Source organism: Podarcis filfolensis (assembly GCF_964270895.1).
Source record: "Podarcis filfolensis genome assembly, chromosome: 7".
NCBI classification, from domain to species: Eukaryota; Metazoa; Chordata; class Lepidosauria; order Squamata; family Lacertidae; genus Podarcis; species Podarcis filfolensis.
In genome coordinates this window covers 20,300,343-20,325,789 of record NC_139603.1, presented here as the reverse complement: position 1 = coordinate 20,325,789, position 25,447 = coordinate 20,300,343, and the positions used below count along the sequence as shown (strand labels likewise).

The following is a 25,447-nucleotide window of genomic DNA, read 5'->3' as shown; positions in this document are numbered from 1 at the left end:
AGATAAGTAGCATGAAGTGACAACAAGAAGGAGTCGGATGTCTGCTTTAGAGGCAGTGATAATTACAAAAGCAGAAGAGTAAAAGATTGGCCCAAACATTTGCTCACCATTTCAGTTCAAAAATGGAAGATGGTTAGGATCCTAATGCCCTTTCCCAGTCTCTACATCCCTTGGTCCCGGGTATGTAAAAGTGCAGGGGACAAGCTGAGTGCAGCAGCTGTTATTCTCATGGAGCCCAGACCTCTAATTCTTCCCTGCTAAGGGCTTCTGTACACAACTGAGCAGCCCATCTCATTTATTTGCCACTGTGCTGTATCATTTCAGACTGCTATGCTAATATGATTGTGTGACCGTCTAACACTGAATCATTAAACCTTGTTCCGAATACAGAAATAGAGAAATGTCTTCATGTGCTAGGTTACCATGGCAAATTCCCATTGAAATAGGCACAATTAAAATACTTGTATTCATCATTATCCATTTTGAATTATGTCCTGGAACTGAGACAGAGATAAAGTCATTGAAATGGTAGGGAATTGGATATCACAGAGACAACTTCCATCATTCAAGTGTTCAACAAACAAGGCAAAGGGACTGAGGAACGCCAATGCCTTAATTTCAAATGCTGCACTTTCCTTTACAGCTAATATTAGTTCCAACCTAAACCCACAAGTATGGCTGTTTTTTTAATGCAGGATTTCCTCTTACTCTGGATAGTAGTTTTTTTCTCTCTTTTCCCTTAGAAGCTTACTTATTCATAAAAGATTCTGGTGAGACATCTTTCCTAATAAATAGTCCAATAAACCATACAAGGCTTAAAAAATAAAACTCTTAATACCAATACCGAGTGGGAATTAAACACTCCTGGACAGCAACAGATTACAACCTAAAATGCTCTTGAAATATGTATTTACCATTAGGAAAGGGCATAAAGAGATGAAGCATGCTGACCCCATTCAGAATACTGTCCAACAAACAGAGCTCTTATTTCAAATAATGAGAAAATATCTTAAGTTATTCTCAACCTACTTCCAAGTTGGCATTACTGACACAGATCACTCCCTGGTGGCGTGCAAGATCTATCTCCAGACAGAGGGTCCATAGCACAAAGCATAAAGTGTGCCCTCACATCAACAATGCCAGAACAGCCATACCTGAACTTTGTGAATACTTCTCTGAGGCCATCAAACATGCTCTACTGAGCTCCCCTGAGTAGCATCAGAGCAAGGTGGAACCACATCAAAGAGGCAATATATACAACAGCTATGTCCTCCTTTGAGAAAACAGAGCAACAGACTCCAAATTGGTGTGAGATGAGCACAAAAGACATTGCAAAGTGTGAGGCTCTTCTGAACTACAGTAGTACCTTGGTTCTCAAACGCCTTAATGCTCAAATGCTGAAAACCCAGAAGTTAGTGTTCCGGTTTTCAAACATTTTTTGGAAGCCGAACGTCTGATGCGGCTGTCAGCTATTGTTTCCGGGGTACCTGCACCAATCAGAAGCCGCACCTTGGTTTTCAATCATTTCAGAAGTAAAACGGACTTCTGGAATGGATGAAGTTTGACACTTTTGTTTTTGCTATTTATTTGCCGTTTTTGTTTTTGAGGCCTTTTCAGTTAATTTGTTTTTGTGACTGTGTGGAACCCAGTTCAGCTAATGATTGTGTAACAGCGGAAATGGATAAAAAAAACCCATCCAAACAATGATTATCATCAGTTCAGGGAAGAAGAAAAATATTTATTTTATTTTTTATCATCTACAATACTGTCTTGTTTATTTTACAGTACAGTATATTGATCATTGCTTTCATTTCATGAATCAATGGTCTCGTTAGATAGCAAAATTCATGTTAATTGCTGTTTTAGGGGTTGCTTTTAAAGGTCTGGAATGGATTAATCCGTTTTGCATTCCTTTCTATGGGAAAGCGTACCTTGGTTTTGGAACGCTTTGGTTTTGGAACGGACTTCTGGAACGGATTAAGTTTGAGAACTAAGGTAGCATGCACCCTGCAAAAAGACACTTGTTATGCTCATTAACAAAGACAAACCTAGACAGCATCTTAAAAAGCAGAGATATCACCTTGCCAACAAAGGTCCGTATAGTTAAAGCTATGGTTTTCCCAATAGTGATGTATGGAAGTGAGAGGTGGAACATAAAGAAGGCTGATCGCCAAAGAATTGATGCTTTTGAATTACGGTGCTGGAGGAGACTCTTGAGAGTCCCATGGACTGCAAGAAGATCAAACCTATCCATTCTTAAGGAAATCAGCCCTGAGTGCTCACTGGACGGACAGATTGCGAAGCTGAGATTCCAATACTTTGGCCACCTCATGAGAAGAGAAGACTCCCTGGAAAAGACCCTGATGTTGGGAAAGATTGAGGGCACAAGGAGAAGGGGACGACAGAGGGCGAGATGGTTGGATAGTGTTCTCGAAGCTACCAGCATGAGTTTGACCAAACTGCAGGAGGCAGTGGAAAACAGAAGTGTCTGGCGTGCTCTGCTCCATGGAGTCACGAAGAGTCGGACACGACTAAATGACTAAACAACAACAACAACAAATGCTCATTAAGGCAAGGAGTGATCTCCAGTGGATTGCCAGACAATGTGCCAGTGAAGACGAAGGTTTCAGCAAATGTGACCTGAAAGCTGGCAACATTACCCCTGCCATGCCTTGCTTGGGGATAGGCAGTCAAGTTGTGTATCTATAGCAGTGACCAGAGGAGACATAACCCCTGGGAGGAGCACAGAGAGTAGAAACACTATGGTGCATCTGCAGCAGCACAACTGCAAGCCTTCATATGCCCTAACTGCAACAACATACGTCTCTCCGACATTGTTCTCTACAGCCACAGCAGGCGCTGTAACCTTCCAATAGTTTGACCCCCCAAAGGCACACTCTTCTATTGATTCCTGACACAGATGGATGCCAACACTATATTTCAAATAGTGGGTACCAAAAGAGAGAAGGTCTTGCTTCATACAACCTTCCCCAACCTGGTAGCCACCTCTACACTCATCTCCTACACTCATCTCCTACTACCCTCCTGAGAAAAACCCCACCCCACCCTCCCACTATATATAAGGTTCTGGTGACTTCTGTTTCAGTGTATCTGAAGAATATTTCAACTGTTTCAGACCAACACGGCTACCTACCTGAATCTGGTACCCACCAGATTTTCAGCCTATGGCTCCAATAATTCCTGGGTGTTTACCATGCTGGCTGGGACTGATGGGAACTGGAATCCAACAAGGTTTGGAGTGCACCAAGCTGGGGAAAGCTGCTCTAGTCAATATTATTTCATGTGCATATGGGCACTTAATTTATATATTTCTATCCTGCTCTTCAGGGACGTGGGTGGCACTGTGGGTAAAACCTCAGTGCCTAGGACTTGCCGATCGTCAGGTTGGCGGTTCAAATCCCCGCGGCGGGGTGTGCTCCCATCATTCGGTCCGAGCGCCTGCCAACCTAGCAGTTCGAAAGCACCCCCGGGTGCAAGTAGATAAATAGGGACCGCTTACCAGCGGGAAGGTAAACGGCGTTCCGTGTGCTGCGCTGGCTCGCCAGATGCAGCTTGTCACGCTGGCCACGTGACCTGGAAGTGTCTGCGGACAGCGCTGGCTCCCGGCCTATAGAGTGAGATGAGCGCACAACCCTAGAGTCTGGCAAGACTGGCCCGTATGGGCAGGGGTACCTTTACCTTTACCTTTTATCCTGCTCTTCAGCCATGGAAGAACCGCCAGAGCAGTTCGTATATGACAGTAAACAAGAACAAATACAGTAAATAAATATAGTTCAATTTACTGCTTATAATCTTTGGTCATAACAATATAAAACAGGGGATAAATGTGATGAGGAATAAAATTAAAGTTAAGCATAAATCAATTGAAATTGTTTAAAGCATGTCAGTCAACCCACTGAATAAAATTACTAAATCCATTTGTACTGAGGTTTAAAATTCTTTCAGGCCAATTTCCAGCTTTAGTTTTTGATAAGTAACTATTAGTCATAACTAATAAAACATACAAAAATAGAATGAAAAGAACTGAAATGATTATCCTTCTCCAATACAAATTGTAATTTTTGCCTCATAAAATTTGGTTTTTGTGTTAACTGATGCCTTTAAGAATTTAGAAACAGCTTTCAGTATCTTAATATTATTATCGCAAAGGAGAAATCTATCTTTGGCACACTGACCTATTGATACCAATTTTAAACTGATCAGTCCCCATCCCCCCAATATCATGGGTCAAGAAATAATTAAAGAGATAATGAGGAAGATCCTCTTCCTTATCTAATCCACAACAGCAGAGGCAAAGGTTGTATGTTATCTTTGCTAAAGAGGCGTTAATTGGAACCTAGCAAAAGTGAGTTCCTTCCTCAAACAAAACTTATTTATTTTAAATGAGTAGTCCACTGGGCCTGGATTATGTTTAAGCAAATTACACCAAGGTAGTATCTTTACAGACTTAAGAGATGCAAAATCTTCCTACATAAACAACTGTACATAATGTGAACTCCTTCTTGACTATAACAAGGTCTCTGAAAAATGTTGGTCTACAAATAGCCAAATTTCTGAAGTAAGCATCTGTTTTGATGCCAAGATTTCGCTCTCAATAGACTGAAAGCTAACTTTGTTCCAAACAGCATAATTTTATAAGACAATGCTCTGGCATTCCTTTGCATTTTAGCTAATAAGCAAATATCTGCTGAGAAACCATCATGGACTGAACGAAGGATACTGGTTTTGTCTACAAATACTGTAGTGGGGTATGTCTAGGAGTCCCGGTATTGCTCTTCAAAGTCCCTTCAGGATGTGGTTCAGCTCACCTGATTGTGATATGAAGAGTCCTGCTCTATTTCAGGTCAGCACCTGGCTCAACCCTGAGAGAACCAAAAGGGACAGATCCATCCTCACTCAGAAGTAAAGGAGGTGTCAGTGCAGATGGGTGATGTAATGGTTCTAAGGGGTTGCTCGTGCGTAAGCAGGTGCCTATCTCCCTGGCTGGGTGCAAACACCTGGCTGGGCTGCCAAAGTGAACCTCTTCTGTCCGGACAGCCACTCACCCGTGGCTGACTCAATCGCTGGCAGAATCCGTGAGTGGGCGTTTCTTAAACTTCTTCCAGCAAAGAAGTTCTTTGACGCCTAGTCTCCGCCTACCCTCTCTGCACGAAAGCCTTCTGTGCAGGGAGGGCGTGGGCAACGGAGGACCCCTACTCTCCCCGCTGGTCCCAGGCAAGGAGTCATGGGACCGCCTCGCCGCTTCCCCCACCTGCCCCCCTTCTCCACGGGTGCTACGCTGATTCTCTTCCCCAGAAGATGGGCTGCTCCTCCCGATCCCTGGACGCTCTCTGGAATCCCTCTGGCTTTTGCGCTCCCCCAGTGGCGTAGCGTGGGGGGTGCAGGGGGGGCCGGCCGCACCGGCCGCAACATCTGGGGGTTAGGGCAAATCCACGGGTTAGGGGGCGCAAATCCACGGGTTAGGGGGTGCAAATCCACGGGTTAGGGGGCGCAAATTACTTGCCTTGCCCCGGGTGCTGACAACCCACGCTACGCCACTGCGCTCCCCCTCCAGTACTGATGGCAGTTCCCTGACAGGTGAGATATGTTCTGTGTGTCTGGCCTCAGACTGTACTAAACAAGTTGCAGTATATTGGATCAGCAAAGTTTCAAAGTTTTCAGTGACCGCCACAAAGCCAAAAGGATCCCAAGTGCAAGGTGGAACAGGATGCCTCCCACCAGTCACAATGCATGTACTGATTCATGTATGATCAGATACTCTTTTAGATAGGTGAGCCCAAGCAACTGAAAGTTTTAAAGGTGGTGAGGACCAACATCTTGAATTGAGCCCATAAGCAAATACAGTGGTACCTCAGGTTACAAACAACTTGGGTTACAAACACTTCGGGTTACAGACTCCACTAACCCAGAAGTAGTACCTCAGGTTAAGACCTTTGCCCCAGGATGAGAACAGAAATTGTGCAGTGACAGTGGGAAGCCCCATTAGCTAAAGTGGTACCTCAGAAGAAGAAGAAGAGGAGTTTGGATTTGATATCCCGCTTTATCACTACCCAAAGGAGTCTCAAAGCAGCTCACATTCTCCTTTCCCTTCCTCCCCCACAACAAACACTCTGTGAGGTGAGTGGGGCTGAGAGACTTCAAAGAAGCGGGACTAGCCCAAGGTCACTCAGCAGCTGCATGTGGAGGAGCAGAGACGCAAACCCGGTTCACCAGATTACGAGCTGTTAAGCACTACACCACACTAAGAACGGACCTCCAGAACGAATTAAGTTTGTAACCTGAGGTACCACTGTAGGCAATGAAGCACAGTTGAACCAATAGGGTATCAAAACATTCCCTACAATTTGATTTGGTGCATTTTGCACCAGTGGCAGTTCTCAAATCATCATCACCAGTCCCACACAGAGTAAATTGCAATACAGTAATTGACTTGGGAAGTTATAAGTGCCTGAATAATAGTGGCCAAACCCCTCTATCCAGGGATAAGGAGAGCCAGTGTTGGGGTGCTACATTACCACTTATAAACGCCATCTCCAACTCCTCAAAAGATTCCATCAACAGTGTCCCCCCAAAAAATTTACACATCATTTGGGAAGACAGGCAAACTAATATCAGTGTACTGGAAGAAGCAAAGATCACCACTGTGAAGGCAATGATTCTTCAACATCAACTTCACTAGACTGGCCATGTTGTTCGGATGCCTGATTATTGTATTCCAAAGCAACTACTCTGAACTTTAAAATGGAAAGCGTAATGCTGGTGCTCAACAAAAGAGGTTTAAAGACTCTCTCAAGGCAAATCTAAAAAAATGTAGTATAAACACCAACAACTGGGAAACACTGGCCTGCAAGCACTCCAAATGTTGTCATGGGCTTTGAAGACGCTCAAACTCAGGATGAAAGGGAGAAACATGCTAAGAGAAAGGCACGCTTGGCTACCCCTCACCGTGATCAACTCCCACCCGGAAACATACATCCCCATTGTGGAAGGATGTGTAGATCCAGAATTGGCCTCCACAGTCACTTACGGACTCACTGTTAAAAGCATGTTTATGGAAGACAATCTTACTTGGCTATGACATTGGTAAGTGGAGTGAAGGACAGGCAGAGGAAGAACAAAGCCAAGGATGGGAAAATTGTGGCCCTCCAGAGGTTGGATTAGAACTTTCATCAACCCCAGACAAAATGGCCAATAGTCAGACAGGATAGGAGTTGTAGCCCATCAACATCTGGTGGGTGGTCAGGTTCCTGATCTCCAGGCACGGGAAAGCAAATGAGCCTGAAACCCACTTTCATTCCCATCACACATGGAAGTAACAAATGTGTGTGGAGTAATGATTCAAAAGGTCCTTAGCTAGAGGGAGTTAGAAACTCGAGAAATAATAAAAACACTCTGAAAATATTTTGCCTGGATTATAGACTTGAATATTCTCTACAGTGCAGTACCATTAAGCCTATTTTCTATTGACATTTTAATAGGAAGTGTACATGTGCCAACGTAATTTAATGGATGCTTTTGCAGTGTTTTGAATGCAGCAATTCACAATTTGTTACTTGCGTCAAGGTCCTTCAGTGGAGAGTGGGCTGTTTAATTTCTTTTACAGCTACATAAGTAATATTAACAATGTCAGCTCTCAAATCCTCCCTTCATATATTACAACAGAGGCATACATTTCTGTTCAGTGTCCTTGATTCTCCATTTTTCTAACCCATGATTTATACAATGCCTCGCCACAAAAGGAGGTACATAGTTCTGCTGCATTCTCATCTTCATTATTAGTAATGGATTCGTTTTCAGTTTCATCTCTATTCAGTTCATTATCTGTAAAGGCAAAATTATGTTCTTATGCATTCAGAAGTAATTGATTCCCTCAATTTATTATTCAGAATAAAAAGATTTCTCTCAAAGTGTGGGAATGAAAATGTATCCTTTTTAAAGAGTACAATAGTACAATAGTGATTCTTTTTTTAAAAAAAGAAGAAGAAGCCACACAACAATGTCATGCCAAGATTAACATAAAAAATATTTTGAGGAATAAAGCAACCTAAATCACTCTAAAAATATGTTGAATTCTCAAGTAATACAGTCAGTGATAGGAAAAGAAGTTTTTGTTGAAGGAACTGGACATGGAGGAAGGGGGTAATTTCCTTCATGAGCACAAATTACTCCATATATTATACAAGCCAAGAGGTACATCATCAGCCAAGCCAGTTGCTGTGGCAATAGCCCAGTGATTGCTATACAGTCATACCTTGGATCTTGAATGCCTTGCGACTCGAATGCTTGGGCTCCCAAACACCGCAAACATAGAAGTGAGTGTTCTGGTTTGCGAACGTTCTTTGGAAGCCGAACGTCTGATGGGGCTTCCACAGCCTCCGGTTGAGTGCAGGAAGCTCCTGCTGTCACCAGAAGCCGCACCTTGGTTGTCAAATGTTTTCGGAAGCCAAACAGACTTCTGGAACGGATTCCGTTCGACAACCAAGGTACGACTATATACATAAGTGATTAAGGCACGTCAGTCAGTGTGCCTGTCTGTGAGTCGGAGTCTGTGTTATGCCTTGAAGTTGGAACAGCAGATCCTTTGTGCTTGTATGTATCTGTGTCTGCAAAGCCTACAAGCTGTATTACTGAAGCCTTAGCTTCTACAGCAATAATCTATTTTGAACCTTAAGCTGCTTCTGTGTGGTGAGTGGAACTGGGGACAACTGCCACTGTGTGGGTACTCACCTCAAATTCCCAACAGTTTTAAATGAGTCTTTCAACACCTTTTCCACTATTTGCGGCTATCTCTTGGCCTGCATTGTAACCTTTTCCTCTACCTGGAGTCTTTCGTCTTTCATGAACGTCTACTTTCAGGAACAGAATTTAGCACCTTACAATCATGAATGATTTTGTGCTGCCATATTGGATATAGCAATCTCTATTAGCATTATTTTTGTTCACTGTGATATAAAATGGCAGCCTACATTGCAGTAGGAGGAGTGGAATGGTTTTTGAAAGATTGTGTTGAAAAAATGGCAATATAATTTGGATTGTTTTCATGGCCTAAAGGATGCATCCTGATTTTTAGTACATTCTAGCCTACTGGACACCACAATGATAGAACAATGTTTTATGGTTCCCTTCCACCTGCCCACAGACTCTAAAACATAACCTGTTCTTATTTTGTCTGGATTTTTGTTTGTTTTAAATTATTTTAAATGATATTGTAACCCAATGTGGGATCAGATTATGAAGGTTGGGTTAAAAATGGCACAAGAACACAAGATGAGGTTAGCACAGACTGTTCCTAGGTCAGGAACTTCAAATCTCCAGCCCTCTAGATGTTGCGGTGACCCATCAGGTACCTATGAGAAGTCCACAAGCAGGATGTGAAGGCAAGAACACTTTCCCCTGCCCTTATAAAACATTGTATCCAGTTTGTTTAAGTAGTGCTATTCTCCAATTTCTCAGAAATTTGCTTCTACAGTCGCATCATGGATCCCAAACGCCACGGAACTCAGACGTTTTGGCTCCTGAACACCTCAAACCCAGAAGTGATTGTTCCGGTTTGCGGAACCCAAACGTCTGATGGGGCTTCCGCGGCTTCTGATTGGCTGCAGGAGCTTCCTGTAGCCAATCAGAAGCCACGATTCAGTTTTCGGACATTTTGGAAGTCAAACAGACTTCTGGAACGGATTCTGTTCGACTTCCAAGGTACAACTGTACTGTGGAAGAAGCTTTCATTTTTTCCATCTCTCTCTCAGGTTCTTTAGAATTTCATTAGCATTTCTGGAGTATGTGGGATTCACCTTACTTTATCATTGTGGCATAACTGTGGTGTGGTGTGGGTGGGTGGGTCATCAAGCATTTCTCCAATGCTATCCAACCTCTCTGTCTGCCCCCATTTCCTGATTTGAAAAAGCAACAAGAGGGAAAATTGCCTCAATATGTCTTCACTTGATTTTAATGGAAGCTGGGGAGGCTGACTACAGGACATCTGATATTGGTTCCCTTCCGGATTTATTTATTTTTTTTTTATTTTAAGAAAAATGCTTGGCTTTCCTTCCACATGGATTTCTTGTAAAAATACAAAGACTTTATATATGTGGTGTTAGTCACACAATAGACAGCCTCCCCAGCTTCCTATGTTTATAGGAAAACCCAGTTCTGGGTGTCATGGCATTTACAGGAAGTAACGGCACCTGGGAAGGCTGCAGAGTGTAGCCCAAAAGAGAGGCGTTTTTGTGTGATGTTTTTGGGGGTGTTTTGTTGTTGTTGTTGTTGTTGTTGTTGTTGTTGTTGTTGTTGTTGTAGAATTAAAGAAAGCAGTCACACAAATGTCCCTGGGCTATCTTGAAAGTTAGGAAAGCACAACAGAAACATTGCACCCCACCCAAGGAAATTTGACAATTTTTTTCTCCCTTTTGATAAGTTTTGAATAAAATTTCTTTTCTTACAAATTGATGGAACATGGGCCAGAAAAATGTGGGACACAGCATTGGTTAATAACAGTGAGCATGATGCCTATTACTTCTTACTAGAGGACATCTATTGCTCTGCCTTAGTTAGATTGATTTTGTAGAATCTGGGTCACTGTGACTTCATTGAAACTAGGATATAATGTCCAAATTTGAGAAGGAAGGACAATACAGAACAAATTCATACAAAAATGGACTATGGGGCAATGTTTTGGAATGATAAATTCCATGACAATATTTGTCCATATGCACTTTCCTTTGTCATTTGCAACACACACACACACACACACACACACACACTCCTGTAGCTGTATTAATCAATTAATCAACAACATTTTAAAAGGAATTTATGAGGACTACTTCACAAATATAGACTTCTGCTGAACTTCCCTCTTCTACACAAGTAATAAAGATGCAGGAATCCTGCCTTATGTTTCACTTGGTTACCAAAATGAACTCCTTACCATTCAGGGGCCAGATTTATCTAACCATATTCAAAACTAGTTATAGGCTGCAATCCTATACTTACCAGAAAGCAACAATGCAATAATATACATGCTTGTTAAATGAAGCTTTCACTGCACTCAAGAGAATTTACTCCCTAGTAAGTGCATGTAGGAATGCAGCCTCAAGTGCCAATCTCAACCCACTTGTTCTAAGTCCTAATGAATTCAAGACAATTTACTTCTCAGTAAACATGTTTTTGACTACACTTCTAGTTTCTATTGACTCAGTGGAACTTAAATTCTGAGTGGACAGCCAAAGGCTTGCACTTTTAAAGTCAGAGGAGATAAACTTGCCAACCTAGCAGTTCGAAAGCACGTGCAAGTAGATAAATAGGTACCGCTCTGGCGGGAAGGTAAATGGTGTTTCCGTGCGCTGCTCTGGTTCGCCAGAAGAGGCTGAGTCATGCTGGCCACATGACCTGGAAGCTGTATGCTGGCTCCCTCAGCCACTAAAGCGAGATTAGCGCCATAACCCCAGAGTCGGCCATGACTGGACCTTATGGTCAGGGGTCCCTTTACCTTATAAATGAACTGGGGAGGTGGGACCCTCAAGCAAATTTGCCTAATTGGAATTTGTTGCAAAAGTTTAGCTAAGATCTGATTATATGATGAAAACAAGCAGAAGGATTTGTTTGATTATTTTGCACCATTCATTGTGCTCCAGCTAAGTACAGTGGTACCTCGGGTTAAGAACTTAATTCATTCTGAAGGTCCGTTCTTAACCTGAAACTGTTCTTAGCCTGAAGTACCACTTTAGCTAATGGGGCCTCCCGATGCCGCCGTGCCTCTGTCGTGCGATTACTCTTCTCATCCTGAAGCAAAGTTATTAACCCAAGGTACTATTTCTGGGTTAGCGGAATCTGTAACCTGAAGCGTCCGTAACCCAAGGTATCACTGTATGGGGAACTGTAAGTGACTATGTTGAAATTAGCAGCACTGTTTCCATTCTGCTCTCCTGCCAACCTAGCAGTTCGAAGGCACGTCAAAGTGCAAGTAGATAAATAGGTACCGCTCTGGCGGGAAGGTAAACGGCGTGTCTGTGCGCTGCTCTGGTTCACCAGAAGAGGTTTAGTCATGCTGGCCACATGACCCGGAAGCTGTACGCCGGCTCCCTCAGACAATAAAGTGAGATAAGTGCCACAACCTCAGAGTTAGCCACGACTGGACCTAATGGTCAGGGGTCCCTTTACCTTTTTACCTTTTCCATTCTGCTGCAGTTCATCCTTCATCAATTCAATTTTGCTGCCCTCGGTGGGGCAAAGGAAACAGATCTCAAACAGGATGACGTAAGAAACAAAATCAATTACATACTATTTGCAGACTGAAGGTGACAACAACAGTGAATACCAATTGCATTTGTTGGATTGATAAGTATACATCAGAAATGTTCACCTATGTTTTTTGTTTTCAACAGAATTCCCTGGCATGCCTAACTGAAGCCTACCTCCTGACCACTTAAAAGATGCACGGGGTTTCTCTACATGTCATGGGGTTATAGGGGAGCTGTGCAAGTCCTTTTTTCACATATTGGTATCCGTGGTGGAAAAATAAAAGCACAGGTCTATTCAATCATCATTTTGCTCACCTAAGTTATAAAGGCTGCAAAGGAGCCCTTGATCTTTCTGCTCTTGCCGTGTGACCTAAATGAACTCATACATTACAATACTGGGCCTGTTTTCTTTGGCTTTGCTTTAAACCAAAGGAACACAACCATTAGCACTGTGGGATGTGGATCATTATCCACAAAGCCTGTCAGTCAATTTCAGAAGAACTCTTGTTTCATATGGCTTCCATCTTCCCATGCTTCACAGCTGCAGACATTTCTGTATTGACCTTCCGAATCACGAGGAGAGAGAAAAACTCAGCTCACAAAAACACTTTCTCAAGGTGTTGGCAGGAGAAAGCTAGGGGAGACCGTAGAAAGTTGCACAGATGTGTGCGACACCTTAGGGAATGAGAAAGAATTGAATGAGGAAGATGGAGAGCTAAGCGGAATCAGGAGGACACATTCTGTGAATGGTAATTATGAAACAAAACATCATGCACTGAATTAATTTTGGGAAACTTTAGTGCTTCAGTGTCATGACAACATGAGACACATGTGTCTATTCTGATATCTCAAACCTCCTAATTTATAAAGTTGGCAGCCTATAGCAGTTTCTGAGAAGTGCTAAGGTCAAATTTCATCAGGCCCAAGGTGTTTTATAGCTCTTAGAATTTCGAAAAAGAGCAGTCATTAGTTTCCCACAGGTAGCGAACTTTGGGAGGTGAATCTTCTCAAGCAAATCAAGAAATTATGAGAGAAGCTAAAAGTGTTTCGCTGAAGCTCAAGGAATTTCTCAGTGCTCTTCAACACATCCCTGGTAGGATCCTGCCCATAAAGTCCCCTTAATACTCCTGTAGCTGCCTTTTGCTTCTGGCTGACACTGGCCATCATATTAGGAGTCTTGGCTTGGTGTTGGCGAAATGCTCCATACGTTTGGTAAGATTCGTGACTAGATTTGCCGTTGGATTTAAGGAAAACAAAACGTTGAGGTGCAATAAAATAAAATCGAGTTTTGTTTTGTTTTTTAAAAAAGACTTTCAGAAAGGCATTTAAAGAACAGGTATGTGGGCTGCCTATAATGGCTTCCTTTTCTTCCTTTTTAAAAAACCCTATGTGTTTTTAATTGACTTTTAGGTTAAATGGACCCTCAAAGTGAATGGGTCACTTCTTCTATTACTTGCCTAAAACGATAATCCATCTTCGATTCCCAGTGCAACATTACTCAGTCACCATAGAAACATTTCAGAGGCCTGATTTTAAACCTGCCTAAGTATATGAAAATCCTCTCATTGATTACAGAGAGAGGTAAAAAAAAAAAGGTCCTAGGAGGATGTAGAAAATGGCAAAATTTCAAATAGATCTTCTCCTTGGCATTTTTTTAAGTTATCTTTTTTTTTAAGCGCCTTGAATAATTCCATGTAATTTTTCATTGCCAGCTATAAAAGTTTTCCATTTAATTGTCAGCATTTTAAGATACAATTTAACCTGCAGTAATTCCAGTCTTAAAGGCACAGCAATTGCCACCCTAAACAGCCTGCACCATTTTGAAACAATCACTGCCAGAATACACTCTCTTATTATTTTCTTCTAAGAAGCCGGCAAGCTTTGAAGCGACGCAGATACAATCAGTCATTCCAATTATACAGAGGTAATTAGCATTTCTGTAATCCAGGCTGGGGTTTTTTTGTTTTGTTTTTTGCCACCTTAGTAAAGTACATGGGCATGTGGAGAGGGAATAAACAGTAGGCCAGAGACACAGATTTCAGCACAGCAGACTTTATGAAGCCCCATCTGAAATTTTGATGCACCAGCAAATAAATTTAAATACAGTCGTACCTTGGTTCTCGAACTTAATCAGTTCTGGGAGTCCATTTAACTCCTGAAACCATTCGAAAACCAAGCCACAGCTTCCGATTGGCTGCAGGAGCTTCCTGCCCTCAATCAGAAGCTGCGTAAGCAGCAGATGTTCGGCTTCCGAAAAACATTCACAAACCAGAACACTTCCTTTTTTTAAAAAATAATTTTTATTCATTTTCCAAACAATTTTATACAGTCAACAAATAATTTTGCACCCATTCTTCAATTTTTGACTTCCCTCAGTTTCTCTGTCAATCTTTCATAAAATTTCTATTTGTTAACGCATTTCTAAACATAATATTGCCTTTCCGAACTCCTTTTCCTCTTACTCGCTTTTTTGCAGTATTTCTTACTATCTCACAGAGTCTCTTCAAAACCAACAAGCATTGTCTGTACATCACATATGTTTTTCAGATATTCTGTAAATTTCCCCCAGTCCTCGATAAACTTTTGGTCTTTCTGATATCGAATCTTCCCAGTCAATTTGTCCAATTCTGCATATTCAGTCAATTTCCTTCTCCATTCTTCCACTGTTGGAATTTCTTCCTGCTTCCATCTTTGGGCCAGAAGTATTCTTGCAGCAGTCACTGCGTATTGAAACAGTTTACAGTCTCTCCTATTAATTTCGTTTTCTACCATTCCTAATAGGAAGGCTTCTGGTTTTTTAACAAACGTATATTTCAACATCTTTTTCAATTCATTATATATCATTTCCCAGAAGTCTTCCACCCTTTTACACTCCCACCACATATGATAGAAAGTACCTTCTTTTACATTTCCAACACTTGTTGCATGTTTTGTACATTTTAGCCAGTTTAACTGGCGTTATATACCATCTGTAAACCATTTTCATTACATTTTCTTTCAACGCAGTACATGCCGTAAATTTTAACCTTTCATTCCATAATTTCATCCAGTCATCATACTGCATATTATAACCCAAACCAGAACGCTTCCGGGTTTGTGATGTTTGAGAGCTGATTTGTTTGACAACTAAGCCATTCGGGAACCAAGGTACCACTGTAGGAAGTGTTTTGGGGTGCTTCTTTTACTTTTTCTTTTCTTCTGAAGGTATGCTCCTGTATGGAATACAGACAACTTTTGGGGGAGCTTCAACTGATGGAGAAAGAATATGATGATGCAGCAGGAATTTAATGGAATGAAGCGTTAAAAATTCAGTGTAGACCTGAATCTTAAACATAGGCGATGGGAAATGGTGGCTTCAAATGTTGTTGAATGCTAACCCATATGACATATGCTAGTAGAATGGAACTTTCCCCTCATCTCATCTCCCCTCCAGAACTGTGTATGCCCTCAAAATCCGCTCTAGATGGTTGGGCAACCCTCCACAGAAGATTTTGGATATGAGGAGGGGGCACAGGGAAAGTTCATCACATATTCAGTTGAGAAGGGGTTGCGGCACAGAAAGAGGAGAGGGAATGAGAGACAATAACAACTGATCAAGCTTTGAGTATCAGCAAGTGGGAAGGAGTTAAAAGAATGGATGAGAGGGGAAGTGTCTGAGAGCCTGTGGAGTGTTCCCAGATGAGAAGGGAACATTGTATCTGTATTAGGATGAAGTAGAAATTTGTGTGGTAGGCATTTAAAAGTTAAACGAACAAGATTCAGTTGGCACTAGACTTACATGTGGATCAGAAGATACCCAGTTATCTATTTAAGTATGTCTCTGTATTTTGCTATGCAATTTGAGTTTTAAAAATATCTGCACATTTTAGGGGAATAATGAATACAAAATGCATATGAAAAATGTAAATGTGTACATTAGGCAGTGATCTGGCTAGTGTATATGGGTCAAAGTGGTTCTTCCGGCATGCTTGTCGAGGCTATTTTTGCAGACCCTCAGTTTTGTTGGTCAACAAAGTTATGATCTGTCTACCACGTTTGGCTCTCACACCTTCATTTTGTGTGAATGAATCGTTGGAGAGAGAGGTTTGAAAGAGAAATTCATAGCTGAGTTAGCACAATTACAATTGTTCCAAGCACATTAAAATTTGGTTAGAGTTACATCTGCCCTCATCTAGATTTAAAGAAATGTTCTTCATGAAAATACTTAGGCTAAAATAAATCGCAGGGACTTAGCTTTATGGATTAAGTGCTGTTTCAGAAGTTACAGCATATAAGTCTGTTGGCAATAAAATAAAGAGATTCAGTTCACTTGGTTTTTCTTACAACTGGGAGCCATTTCACATGGCTCCTTGTTCATGAGAGAGAGAGAGAGAGAGAGAGAGAGAGAGAGAGAGAGAAGGCAAAATGAAGAAGAGGTTGCTAGGAGCCTGCTGTCAAGAAGCACTTCACAATAGGCCTCATCTGCATTGCCTGTGTTGGTTTAGTATAATTATTACTTTATTCATCACATTTGTTTTTCATGTCCCCCCCCCCCCGCCAAGCCCTATTTTCTCCCACAAGCAAACACCTGGATGAAAGAGGACTGTAAGTCATAAAGGGAGGGCATCATGTGTTGCACCCAATCACTGCCTGTCCGGCTGAGTAGGCCATGTTTTTGATACTGCCCGTGTTACATGTCATGGGTCACCAATGTTGGTGCCTATAAGAAATATACCCCTAAGAAATCCACAATGTAGGAGAGACTGTTGGCTTTTCCTGCTCAGTTTCTGTTTACACTAGCTCGGTCTCTCCTACATTAAACACATGCCTGGAAGAGGGAAAACTTCCTTAAAATATTGTTCTGTGTCATGTTGCCAGGTCATGCAATTGAGCTGAATGGACATAGGATCCAGCCTCTTTGTCCCCCACTATCTGGTACCACCAGGAACATCTCTTTTTCAGGACCTACACCGGCTTCCTACACTGAGGTGGGATGAGCAAGTTACTCCATTGCATCTCTGGCTGAGCCAGAGATTCACTGCATCCTAAACTGCTCCTCCCAGCGGATCCTGCCATTGGATTGCCTCTGGACTTACAGTGGTCCCTCAGGTTACAGACGCTTCAGGTTACAGACACTTCAGGTTACAGACTCTGCTAACCCAGAAATATACCTCGGGTTAAGAACTTTGCTTCAGAATGAGAACAGAAATTGTGCAGCAGCTAAAGTGGTACCTCAGGTTAAGAACAGTTTCAGGTTAAGAACAGACCTCCAGAATGAATTAAGTTCTTAACCCGAGGTACCACTGTATTTCACAAATATGACAAATACATGGGAAGAGGGGAATAACATGTTAAAGAACAGCATGTCCATCAACCTTATTCATATCTACAAGCATCCCACATAATCAGAAAGCACTCAGACGCTGCTTTTATAAATGCACCAGCAATTATTGTCATTATGAAGGTTTTAAATAAAAGCATGAATATGGCAACAGACAGCCCAGTCACTGGTCTTTTGTCATTTTGGCTCCAACTAAAGCATTCATTTAACTCAAGCTGTGCCTTGGATACAGTGGGGGGGGGGGGTTTGGTTGTTGTTTTTTCCAATTCAATTCAAACAGGGCATCAGCTTTCCTTGGGGTTTTTTGTTTTTAAAAAGACAAACCTCTTGTTACTAAACAAGGAGGCTTATGGCACCCATTTATATCAGCAGGGCAGAAAGTATAGCAGGTGGCAGCAGGAAAAAGTGGGGGCACAGTAGATGGAATTAACAATAGATGGATCCAGGGGGCGCAGTAGGTTGAGCTAAGTTGCAAAGTTGTTAGGAATTTAAGCAATGCAGTATAGCTGCTGCCCTAATCCTGTAAGAACTTGACTCTTTCTAGTCTGCAACTCTCTGGTCTCAAATCCATAGTTGTTGTGTTTTTTTTTTTTAATCAGCATTACTTCCAGGGAATCTGAGAATTTCACTTCTAGACATCTGTTTGTTAAACATGCTCTCCTACAGATCTATGGCCTCTCCTCTATATTATTAAGTGCAGATAAACAAGCACACTTCTTTTTAAACAAGAAGAATGAAATGCATAAAAATCTTATATGGGACCTCCAGATTCAGAGACAGACTACCTCAGAATACAGCGGTACCTCTGGTTGCGAACGGGATCTGCTCCACCCAGAGATAGATATGCATATAGATATATATGAGAAGACACCCAGGACAGAGGTAATTCATGCCTGATGTTGATTCCAAAAACGTATTGTTATAAATGAGTTGAGAAGTAGTCCTTATCTTCTGAAAACAAAGGAACTGGGGGAACACCCCCCTCCGTGTGTGAGAGAGAGAGGGGGGGGGAGGGAGGGAGAGAGAGATTACTACAGCCCTAAAGCAATTGTCTCAATAAGTCTACCTGTACACGGCAATAAATGAACATAAAAACCTCAACTCCGAATACCACTATGCAGCAAGAAAGGAAAAAGCACAATGTCTACTGTTCAATCATTCTCTTGATCACCCTTCCCCAGTCTGGTGCCAACTCCAGAAAAAGAGAAAGAGATACCAACTGATTCAGCAAATTGGACCCAGACACAAATGAAACCATAGGACTGCAACTGGGTGGAGGAGCCCTGGGAGTCACAGCAGTTGTGTAGCAACCAAACCATCATCTGGGTCCAGAGAGGGGGGTTATCAAGATTAACTCACTCCTAAATGAACCTAAGTGGCCCCTTACACCAAACTTTAACCCTACACAGTCATGATTCCATCATAGTCCATAACATTCTACACACGCACTAACAATATGCAGATCTATGGTTTTATTTTGTTTCTGAAGCTGCAAAAAAAGAGAAACTGAATTTTAAAAGGTTCTGTTCTCTCAATAAAATAGTACTTCCACAAATTATGATGACTCTCATTCGCCACTATATAAATGCCCCCCCCCAAACCTTATTGGCCTGAATATAAGCTGCACCTTTAAAATTCAGGGAGGGGGGAGAGAGAAAAAAAAGACAATACCCGAATATGTCGCTCCCTTAAAATTCCGCAGGCATTCACACTTGTTCCGTTTTACCGTATGTCCATTTCAGCAGCGATATCGTAAAAGCCAATTTTTGTAAGGTCGCAAATTTAAGCAGCACTTTAACTTTTCATGGTCAGAATTTGGGGAGGGGGGGGGAGTGTGGCTTATATTCGAGCCAATACAGTAATGTGAATGAACAATCTAGGCTGAAACTAAACAGTATTCTACCTTTTTTCCTAAAGAAGGACTAATACTGAAACTTCAAAATGGAATGCACATATATTCCACTAGTAGAATTTCAAAAATAGAAATGAACAAATCAAAGGACTCTTTCCAAAGAGAATCAGTGATCACAAGCTGGAAATAAGAGGTGTGGACAAAGTCAAAGAAGGTCTGAGACCCTTTGCTCCAAAGTCCTATGGTGCTTCTGTATGATGAGAGTAGATCCTGTGAAAATTCCTCTCCGGGTGATTTCCGTGTTATTGTCTTGATCAGAACACCGTAGCTGAACACCCTTACACAATGACACCATGAACACCCTTTAAAATGAGCCGTTGAAAAGAAAAACTAATCTAGCACTACAAAACATTCTTCATGCATTGCTGCATGCAAACTGTAAGACAGGGTATCCTGTCATTCAAGATAAAGATCAGAATCAAGACTCTCATCTTCCCAATTTTTCTAGGGAAAGAAAACCTCTTGAGTTTCCTGCTTTTAAAAGTTAAAAGGTAAAGGACGCCTGGACAGTTAAGTCCAGTCAAAGGCGACTATGGGGTGTGGCGCTCATCTCTCTTTCAGGCCAAGGGAGCCGGCGTTTGTCCACAGACATGTGGGACATGTGGCCAGCATGACTAAACCATTTCTGGCACAATGGGACACCGTGACGGAAGCCAGAGCGCACGGAAACGCCATTTACCTTCCCGCCACAGTGGTAATTATTTATCAACTTGCACTGGCATGCTTTTGAACTGCTAGGTTGACAGGAGCTCACCCCGTTGTGGGGATTCCTGCCTTTATGACTATGATAGGTTTGAAAATCTGATGAACTCTCAAGCATAATTTACGCTTTGTCCCTACAGTGTGGTTGCCAGCCTAACCAAATCTTGCCAAGTTCTGAAATTGAAAATGCTTACCTTTAATCTAACCCAATCAGTGTATCCCCAAGGCCCTCCTTTTCATACAAGCATTCAAGTTATATTCACCTTTGGGCCATGTACCAGATTATTCTAGCAGCAAAGCACAGAATTACCAGGATGCTAAGAAGAACAAACTTTGTCCTCCACTCCAAGGCACAGACCTATTCTGTTGACCAGCAAAGGCTACTTTGACTATACAATGCTATATGGACCTACACCAATTTCTGCGCTGGATCTTATTTATTTATTATTAGATTTATGGGTTGCTCCTTTACCTGGGTAACTCAAAGCGACATATAATGTATAAACAAACCAACACTTACATAAAACTGACATAAAAGGGAAAAAAATAAAATTCTAAAAGACAATTCTATCTTTAAAAAGCTGGATTAAAAAGTCCCTCTCACTCAAGGAGGCCACAGATAACTAAAAGCCAAATGCCTGTGGAAAAACAAATGTTTTTTTTTCATGTTGCCTAAAGATAAGTACCGGTAAATGATGTTGGCAGGCAGGCAGGCCTCCCTGAGGAGAGCATTCCAAAAGCAGGGAACCACAGCAGAAAAGGCCTGTGTTTTTTTCCCCAAATCTCAGCAGCGGGCTGTATTCAATGCTAGTCTGATACAGAATAGACATACAGAAATTAATGGATGTGTCTAATTCCAGCGGATTACTTGGGAATCAGAATTGTAGAATTGGAAGGGACCACAGGAGTCATCTGGTCCAGCCCCCAACAATGCAGGAATCTTCTGCCCGACGTGGGGCTCGAACAGATGAACCTGAGATTATTATTACTTTTTAATTTATTTATTTGGTTTTTCAAATTAAAATTTTACAGTCAAGTGTCCATCTTACAACATAAAAACAAGACTCCAAGGAATCTCTTGGACTTCCCTCCTCTGCTTTGTGGGTCCTATTGTCAATCATTTCCTCCAGCCTCTTTTATGATAATCCAAAAAAAAAAAAAAAACCAAACCCCAACCTCTCTATTTTGTCAAAAATTCACCATTAAACTATTAAATGGTCATGAACTTGAGATTAAGAGTCTCATGCTCTATGAACTGAGAAATAAAGACAGGATGATGATGATGATGATTTCATATATTCCTGAAAATAGCATAAGAAAATGAATATTAGGGGTATTTTTTTGCAATAAATGTGTATATTAAGCTATACTGGATGTGTCTATTAGTAGAAATGCACACTATAATGTTGGCAAATTTCCATGAAGATTTAAAAGGGGAAGAAATGCGAACAGATGTGGAAAAATGAGAAACCAAACCAAACCAAAATGGACCGTTTAGTCAATCCCTACAATGTACACAATTTGCAACCAGGATGGAAGCTATTCGGTTATGCATTTAATACACCATGAAAGTTAAGCTGCCATTACCTCATCTCATTGAAATTCTGCTCAATATTGATCCAGATTCCAATGTACAGTTAGCAGAGTAACAACTTAAGCACATTGTAGGATTCCAAAAACATGGACCAGAGGCAATAGTATTTCATCCAGCAGAGCTTTACTGATACTGAAGGCAAATGAGCATAATGGTCACAAATCCAATACATTCAGGATTGGCACTGTACAGAACACCACATCAGGAGGAAAAGAGATAGAAATTGAAACCCAGGCTCCTCCTGGCCTTTTATTATAGTCCCGTCAGTCCCAGCCTCATACTGGCAGCAGGTCTACTAGTCAATCTAGTTTATCGTCCCAGTCAGACGCTGGAGACCAACACGTCTCCTTACATCCCCTCCCACACAGACAGGCTGCAACGCTTGGTAGAGGGGATTTTCGAAGGGGCAGTCGCTCCCAGACAACAATTTTAATTGCTAATAATTCGTTGCACACTTTATCTACTAATGCATTGCAAACTTTACAATTGGGACTTGGCTTTGTTCCAAAACCTTCTTATAATGCTTTTCAGACAAGGGTCGACCTGTTTAAACTTATACGAAACATAAAATTGTGTGACATGTTTGGAACCAGTAACGCAGTAATGCACCAATTTAGATGAAAATCTTCATTTGCTCCAGCTAACACGAATCCGTCTATTTCTTTATTTCACCAATTGGTTATCAGAGATTTGGAAAAATTAGAAAAGATGGGTCCCAAAATCAAGGATAATTTATCCAAGTCACAACGTGCCTGTTTGAAAGATCTTTTGAATGACTAACATTGTCATAAAGCCTGTGGACAAAGGAGGTGGAATTGTCATTCAAAACAGACATCAATATGTAGCGGAGGCCATATGACTGTTATCTGATTCACGGTTTTACATGAAAATTTCTAAAGATCCTACAGATACTATAGTTATCATTTTAAAGGCAGTCCTGTAAAGGTAAAGGGATCCCTGACCATTAGGTCCAGTCGTGGCCGACTCTGGGGTTGCGGCGCTCATCTCGCTTTACTGGCCGAGGGAGCCGGCATACAGCTTCTGAGTCATGTGGCCAGCATAACTAAGCGAACCAGAGCAGCACACGGAAACACCATTTACCTTCCCGCCGGAGCGGTACCTATTTATCTACTTGCACTTTTGATGTGCTTTCGAACTGCTAGGTTGGCAGGAGCAGGGAACGAGCAAAGAGAGCTCACGCCGTCATGGGGATTCGAACCGCCAACCTTCTGATCGGCAAGTCCTAGCTCTGTGGTTTAACCCACAGTGCCACCCGTGTCCTACAGTAAGCTTATTGCATTGGTGTCATTGATAAACACACTTTTGAGTTCCTTTTACCTCCGTTTCCTCGCATTCCAGTTTTTTATTGCCTTCCTAAGATCCACAAGGACATTCATTCTCCCCCAGGCAGGCCTATAGTATCAGGATCGGGTTCCATTTTGGAACCCACAGCGAAATACTTAGATTTTTTTCTTCAACAGTTTGCCAAGGATTCACCAGCGTATTTAGATGACACGTCTCATTTTATTCGTGTCATAGAGCAGACCAGAGTCACTGACACTATGGTTCTAGCTGCTCTGAATGTGGCCTCGCTATATACCAACATTCCTTTAGATGAAGCATGTTCAATTATCAGTCGCCTTCTGCGATCCTTTTGATAATTTTTTTGTTAGATTTTCCACAATGAAAACACAAACCACAAAGCAAAATGATACACAAAAACAGAAAAAGGGGAGGAGGAAGGAAAAGAAAGAAAGAAAAAAACCACAAAGATAACAAACCAAAAAAAGATTGAGTGTGTAACTTTTTTATGTTACAGTTTATAATTTCTACACTATTTGAAGTTGTTATGCATGTGCAGGTCATCGTTTGAATATTTTATTTTCAGTTAATGAAAAAAGTTACATATCTTTCTACTTACAAGTGCTGAACTAATTGGCTGATGAAGAATTCAGTGAAACAGTAGTTGTTATCCGAAAACACTGTTCAGCAGAGTTCAGAGTTGGACATGAGAATTGGACAATTGCTGATTATACAAAGCTTCACAGCTTGTTCTCCACCAGGTAAAGTCTGGCACCGTGATTCATTTAAGGACTTTCAGAGACTTCAGTTTGTTAGTTTTGAATTACTCCATAAAGTTTTTCACATTGTAATTGTTTCTGGCTATTGTGTTGCTTTTGATATTGCTGACTTTTATTATAGTCAGCATGACCTTGACAGAAGAGATAAGAGAACCAGTAGAAGCCAGCTGCAGTCTGCTTCTCTGAAGGAATAACCCAAACATCACAAACCTTCTGCTTGCTTCTTTCATACAGAGAAGCTTCCAGAACCCTCCTGAATTAATTAGAATTGGAAAGATCTCTACACATCAGATCAATACTTTCTGTACTACGAAATGCAAACTGACATTCCCTTCCCCGAGTAAAGATACCAGAATATTTTTAATAGCAGAACCCTTTCTAGGAACTGTCAAGATATGAAAATAGATGAGAAGCAAGCATTCTTTGTAGAAAATATGAAGGAAACAATGTCAGTGAGTCCCAGATCTGGGCGTCAGTCATGCTTTTGTGTGTGTTTCAGCACTTCAAACCATACACAAATAGAAAAACCCACTTTCTTGATGGAGCTATAGCTGTGAGATTCCACAAGACCTTCGTAGCTTACAAGTGTGAGATGAGAGGAGCTGTATGCTGCTAAAAACATTGTTCGCCTACCCTCAGCTAGCAGAGATTCTCTAGCCATCTCAATACCTTTTTCATGTGCAATAGAGTTTTCCAAAGCTGTTGTTACTTTTGAGACTCTTGACCTAATCCAGCCACTTCAGGTAAATCGTAATGCCATAGCAGCCACTGAAAGAAACAAAACTGAATTATTTGTCCCTTTTGTAGAGAAACAGGAAACAGAATGTGTGTTATTTTTGTGGTGCTTTATGACGAAATGAAAATGTGCTGTAGAAGGCAAACAAATTTATTTAGCTAGCTGAAGCATTTTTTGCCCCACACTTCAACAAAACAAAAATAAAATAATAAGTCCTCCCAGGGCATTCTGTTAACATTATTAACAAGACAGCCCCAACCTAAAGGCTTAGAATCTAAAAGGCACAGCACAAAAGGTAAAGTGATCAGGAGGGAGGAGGAGGAAAAAAACCAAACAAATTTCACCTCTTGTTTTAGTAGAGTTATTGTAATGGCCAACTGCAATGGCAGGGAAATTCATGCAAAGAAGAAGCCAAAAGTTCCTGGTCTCTCAGCTGAGCTCATGAAAGGACATTGTAGTTATGTCTCCCACTCTGCTATAGACTGATGGAATGGCTGCTATGTGTGACTCCATATTATTTGCTTACAAATTCCATTTTGAAGGTGAATATCCTGTGTTTTGTCATCCTTTGTATTAATGTTTCATTTCAGGATTCCATTCAAGAATGCATGCTCCTCCAATGTTTCACAGCAAAATTAAGTCAGGAGACCTGTTTATACGCAGATGCATGCAACTGTATATTAGGGTTTGCAGCTAACTGGATTAATGAATTAGTTAAATGCTCCGGTGATGCCAACTTTTCTCCATGGCAACTTATTGGAAGGACCTAGCTGCCTTAGTCTAAGTTAGACCCTTCACACATCTCCCTGGGTGTTGTCTACACTGACTGGTAGCAGCTGTCCAGG

At 41.5% G+C, this 25,447-nt stretch overlaps 1 long non-coding RNA gene across 4 annotated transcripts in view; it reads right to left on the bottom strand.

Moving 5' to 3' along the window:
• The window catches only part of LOC310767219, a 168,244-nt gene extending 143,606 nt beyond the window's left edge, over window positions 1-24,638 (bottom strand). For all 4 annotated transcript variants that reach the window (XR_014550758.1, XR_014550759.1, XR_014550760.1 and 1 more), the window contains exon 1: window positions 24,536-24,638. This is a non-coding gene — a long non-coding RNA (uncharacterized lncRNA). The remainder of the gene's footprint in view (window positions 1-24,535) is intronic.
• Window positions 24,639-25,447: the final 809 nt, after the last annotated feature.